Source organism: Rhineura floridana, chromosome 8, assembly GCF_030035675.1.
Source record: "Rhineura floridana isolate rRhiFlo1 chromosome 8, rRhiFlo1.hap2, whole genome shotgun sequence".
Taxonomy (NCBI): domain Eukaryota; kingdom Metazoa; phylum Chordata; class Lepidosauria; order Squamata; family Rhineuridae; genus Rhineura; species Rhineura floridana.
The window spans coordinates 107,713,154-107,719,462 of NC_084487.1; positions in this window are offsets into that span (position 1 = coordinate 107,713,154).

Consider the following 6,309-nt stretch of genomic DNA (forward strand, 5'->3'; position numbering starts at 1 on the left):
ATGTTTGTAATTTGATTTTAGCCTTTGCTGTTTTTAGATTGTGAAATTTGATTTTAGACTGATGTTTTGTATTATATTGTATTTTATTGTATCTATGTTCACCGCCCAGAGAGCTATTGCTAGTCGGGCGGTATATAAGTCTTAAAAATAAATAAATAAATAAATAAATAAATAAACATCATCAACCGCATTACCCAGACACATAAGTCAGTCCAAATAACAACATTAAGAGCTGAGCTAAAAGCACGTTCAAAAGCCAATGGCAGCACTGACACAGAGCTCCTAGATATATCATTAAAACACAATACCAAGATTAAATTTTAAATTGGGTATAGACCATACAGTCAATAATTCAATAAAGTGCAAAGTGATATTAGAGAGATAAATACTTAGAGTGCAGAGTGACAATGATAAATAAGTAAATACTCAAAAATGGGGTAGCAGAACCTAAGGATAATTTTAGTTAGAAGCAGCAAATCATATCTCATATATACAGTATAGAACGTGAAAAATCCCTATTGACTATAGTATACAGCCACTCTCGTGGCTGTATAATATAGAACATCCAGCATATGTTATATTTATATATGTCTCTTCATAATATTTATTCAGGGCACATATTATCCCAGGCGGAGAAGTGTTTCCCATGGAGAAATGGCTGAAACCATACAGAGGCCACCTCAATTTGGCTGGATTTCATGATCTGCACCCCTAATGGGTCATTCCTCCAGTGGGTCTTCTCATACTGGTTCAGAAATTTATCATACAATTTGGCCAAAGCACCCAATTGAGACTCACATACATTGCTGATGTGACATGGTACCCCATCCATTTGGAAGTGGTTTTCCAGTAGCTTCTGTGTTGGCCCATATAAGAACAAAAGTAAGCATACCACGTAGGTGTGTGCTGAGGGAAAATCACTGTCACTCTACATCTCAGGAACAGTCATTTATTGAGTTATACTGAGAGGAGAAAGACTGTTTGCCATCAGATAGCTCATTCCACCTGCCTTGCCCCATCCTCCAATTGCCTCCAGAAGAATTCTGAAGGGACTTTCTGGCCTTTAGGGCAGAGGCATAAAAGATCTGTGGGCTAGATGGTAGAAAAGTCACTTAAATAACACAGATGGAGTCCAGAGAGAAAAGTCCTGATAACATTTTACTAAGGAAACCGAACAAAAAAAGTGTATAAGTTGAAGAGACAGGAATGGAGAGATTTTGTCTTTCAGTTCAGGCCTTGTACACAGTAGGGAGACACACAGCCAAACATACAGAGGAAAACTCCCTCAGAACTACACAGCCAATCAGAGCACGTGCTACTTCAGTAAAGATCATGCCACCTTCCTTGGATGTTGTCCAGGGTTTTGAATAACCTGTTCTGGACATTTTTTGTTTCCCAGTTCCAGATCTTGACGTGTGAGTGACTTCTACACAATTCCTGCCTGGATATTGGGTAATGACTACCGCAGGAGCAGAAGATTGCAACCTGTGACCAAACCATTGTGCCAATATAGGAAGATGGGCCAGTATTAGTTGCCATTACCAATCACCGTCATGAAATGCATTGTTGGGATGTAGTGGAAAGCAATGATCTCAACCTTGAACTGCGACAGCACTGGGAAAAGGGATGATACATCTGTATCAAAAGTGGCAATCCAATGGACACTGACTTAGGAGCATGGCCTACTGAACTCAGCTGGACTTGCTTCTCATGAATACACAGAAGGTTGCGCTCCTCTTCAGATATGCAGAATAAATTGTGGAAATGGAACCAATATGCCATGCAACAGGACAAACCTCTCTGAGTTAACTTTCAAAATATACTTTGCCAAGCTGGCAGGGGCTGATGGGAATTGGAGTCAAATGACATCTGGTGAGCCCAGATGTTCCCCATCTCTTCTCTAGCAGGTATGTCAATGCTGCAGCTACACATATTTCCAGGGCAGTGAGTGCAAGCACTGTATCCCATTCCCTCCTTGCCACCATCGATTTGTCACTATCCAATTGCCTTTGAATACAACGTTGGCCTTCTAGCATTTTGAAAATACCTCCGAGCCTCACTGAGGAATGTTCTGCTTTACAGAGATATAGCCCAATTCTATTGTTTCCTGCAAAGAAGGCCTGCAGAATTAAATGGAATATAATCCTCAGAGTACTGGTTTAAAGGTAATGGCAACTAGTAACATCCTTTCAGTCAACCCTTTCAGGCTTTTAGATCTCCTCCAAGATGGGCTCCCTTATGAGCTGTAGCTGTTTCTCTGACCATACCCAGAAAGGCTTTTGGTTGGTGACACAGAGGCCGTGATGCCAAGAATGCATGACATTTTAATTATTTAAGCTTATGGGACAGCATGAACTCCGAAATTTAAAATGCCATGCAAAGTCTTTATAAGCACAATCTGCATAATGTGCTGCTGCAATTCTGGTAATGGCACTACAGCAGGAACTCCGTTTGATTTGGGAACTGTTCTATGGCATGCTTAACATAATGGTTAATCTCAGCCTGATGTTCATTGTATTCCACTTTGCAAACAGAAATGAGTTGAATAAGATCATTTCCCTTATGGCCTCTCCCCACAAATAAATGAATACATCATCCCACACAATCTCAGTTCCTAGATCACTGAAGCATTTTAATTCTTGATCTGAACTAGCACAGAGGAACTTAGAACTAAAAAATAAAAATAATAAAAAAATAATCCTCTCATTTGCAATTAACAAAAGCTTGTGCTGCCCACTGATGGGTTTTTAAAAACATTCATTTGAGGAAAGCAGATGCCTTACGCAAAGGTGGCTGAATGTCTTTAAAGCCTGCGGGTAACCATCTTCATATGGCTGAGAGCCACATCCCATTCCCCAAGCCAAAGTTTGGCCATCCCTTTTGGGGCTGGGGAAGGCACCAACACAGGGATGGAGAGAAGAAAGATTCTGACATTTTACTGGTAGCCTTTGCTTTCAGAGAGAGCATGTAGCATTGCTTTCAAATTGTAGCGGCAAATTTAGAAGGGCAGAGTCCCTCGTGATAGTCACAGTCATGCCCCCTTCTACGATTTTACAACCTTTCAAATTTATAGAATAATCTGGCCAAGCAAATGGTGAAAGTCATACAGAAGCAGAAAACAAGTCGCCATTTGATTGTCTTGTCTCACTGTCAGAGATACTGCTTGAATTACTGAATTCAGTGTCTACATGTTCATCTCCTGTAAGGGGTCTAAGACCCTCCCCAGACCCTGGACAACTACACCCTTGATTGCTTTTGTTTTCTTGCTGAAACCAGTTCAGTTGTCCCTAAAGAAGAGCCATCTGACTCAAATTATCTGGTGACTTAAATAAACTGTGTACCTTTTGGGGCTGCTTATTTTCATTCCAGCCCTGTCTTAAACAGAAGCTTTCAGCTTTCCTTATCCTTAATCTCTCCAGTTTGCTAGGAAAGTGATCTACCACACAGAGGTTCATACTTTATCATACGTATGGCCACTTTAGAAAGAATAAAAATTGTTGCTGATTTACTATTAATAAAATTATTTATTTGCTGCCTTTTGAGGCACAGTCCACCTACGGTGACTCACAATATCATAAAACACAATGAATACAAACAATTGAAACTGACAAAAGCAGCAACATTAACAGTTTTTTAAAAGGCCAGGTAAAACAAAGTACAGAGATTAACATAACAACTAACAGAGCTGTATTCTGTAACTAGATCTCAGGGATGGGGGGAACTATCTAAGAAAAGGTAGTTTGAAAAAGGTGGCTTTTAAAAACCTGCTAAAATGTGTGGCATAGAGGCTATGCCTACTTCTGAGAGGCAGTTACAAGGTCTGGGGGGCCCCACAGAAAAGGCCCCATCTCTTGTGCCTGCTGCCATCCTAGCTGACCTCACAGGTGTCTCCTGGATGTAAAGGGCCAGCTAAAGATCACCCCCACAGTTACGTGCCCTGCCGCCTGTGCAGCCATGGGCAAGCTGCATAGTCCCAAGGAGCCCAGTTGCCCCCCAGCTGGCAGTTGCAGACAAGGAAGGGGCTGGCTTGTGCAGCTGTGGCAAGCTGAGCAGGTCCTAGCCAGCTGGGGAGGACTAGCCTCAGAGGGAGGCAATGGTAAACCACCTCTGAATACCGCTTACCATGAAAACCCTATTCGTAGGGTAGCCATAAGTCAGGATCAACTTTAAGGCAGTCCCCATATGAACAGAACCTCTGAGACAGATCTCAGTGCCTGGGTAGGTTCATATTGATAAATACATTTGTAATTTTTTGAGTAAAAAATCAATTAAGAGGCTGCCCCCCCAATACATCCTTTCTCAACTGTAAGCCATTGTGGGGGACCAATCTTGACTGATAAGCAGAATAAAATGCCATCACCATCATCATCATCATCAGCCTGCCTATGTTTTAGATTTAAATAACCTGAACAGCCCAGGCAGGAACTACAACATCCTTCTTCACCCCTGCAGAGATAGAGACAATTATAGACTCAGAAGCAGCCTAAGAGCACTCATCTGTTTGGCCAGGGCAGATAAACTCCACCAGTAATGGCACTCCTTATCTTGCTGGTTAGTGGGTCCTACCAACCACCAATCCATCAGACCTTCAGATTCAGCCACAGTTGGCTCAGCCTGGATTCATTCCCCAGCTGGACCCCGAACATGCACAGAGATCCCAGGAGAGAGTCAGTTGTCAGTGTACTAATGATAGCAAGCTCCAGATCTCTGGCTGATTTTGCTCTATGGCCTCATATACACATTGCAGTAGATGAGGCAGAATAGAGCCCTGCAGTGATGAAAGGAAGTCATACAACACCATCCTGAGAGACTTTCCAACTCAGTAAAGGAAAATAGGAAGCTGCCTTAGACTATGTTTGACTATTTGTCAGTCTAGTCCACTGCTGCCTACTGCAGGGGCGAGGTGGGGAACCTGTGGCCCTCAGATGTTGCTTGACTCCAACTCCCATCAGCCCCAGCCAGCATTGTCAATGGTCAGGGATGATGGGAGGCGTGACCCAGCAACATCTGGAAGGCCATTGATTCCCTAGTCCTGGTGTAATGTGACTGGCAGCAGATCCCGAAAGATTCTCAGAGGTATTTCCTATCATCTACTTCCTGATTCTTCTGGAGATGCCAGGCACTTTGAACCTGGAGCCTTCTGCATGCAGAGCAGGTGCTCTGCCACTAAGAAAGGTTCCCTCCCCTTGAGGAGCCTTGCAAATCCTGCTCTAGAATCAAACAAACCTCAGTTCTAGTCAAGCCACAAGCCTCTTTCAGTCCCATAGTGCCTAGCTGCTTGCATGATCACTCTTATCTCAAGCGGTTTCCCACTGCCATGCTCTGGCTTGTATATTTATTCGAGTTCCCAGACCTGCATTTGTTCTAGCCAGCGCAGAATGCTAAATCCAAAGTGTTTTCAATGCTCAAATACACAAACGGCTGAAAAAGCAATCCTGCAGGGTCTTTGAAATGGATGACATTTGAACAGTTTGCAAAGAAACAAATAAGCACTTGAGCCGAAATGCAGCAAGCTAATTTAACAATAAAACATCCTTTCCAGCATCTTTGAGATAAAACCCCCTTCTTTTTTTAAACTATTTTGCTGGAAATACAAAACCAGCTACTTACAGAAAATGACCAGGGGAAGGGGACATCCACATAGAGAAATGAGTTGAGTCCAAGATACCTTAGAGATGGCCTCCTCCTGTACAGACCTGCCCACTCCCTAAGACTTGATAGAGAGGCCCTTCGCTGGACCCACCTATGGAAGAGGCTGGATTGGCTGGGACAAGAGAAAGAGCTTTTTTTGGTGATTGCACCAGATTATGGACTATCTTGCTCCACGATGTTCATTCGGTCCCCTCCCTTCCCGCCTGGTGAAAACGTTCCCATTCTGGCAAGCTGTTATTATACAGGCAGGTGAGGGCATCTTTTTTATTTTTATGGTGAGCCCTTGTCTTTATATCTGCTACGCTTGTTTGTATATTGTTGTTTTCTTATGAATTAATGTAGTTTCGATTGTTGTAAGCTGCTCTGAGTAATGTGAATGCATCAGAAGGGTGAGATATGAATCTGTGAATGACTGAATGAGTAAGGAATCAATAACAGCTGTAAGAACAAAATACAAGAACAACAACATAAAAATGAGGACAGCTGCACAATAGATCTGGTTCCCGACACATTTTGAGGAAAGTCTTTATCAAGGGAAATGTTTTAATGCTTCTTGATAAAAACTGCTTGGGACAACTTTTCTTCTACAGCTCACCTACGCAGACAGCTTCTACACATTTTTAAAGTATTTTTCATTTATCAACCCCAAGGCACATT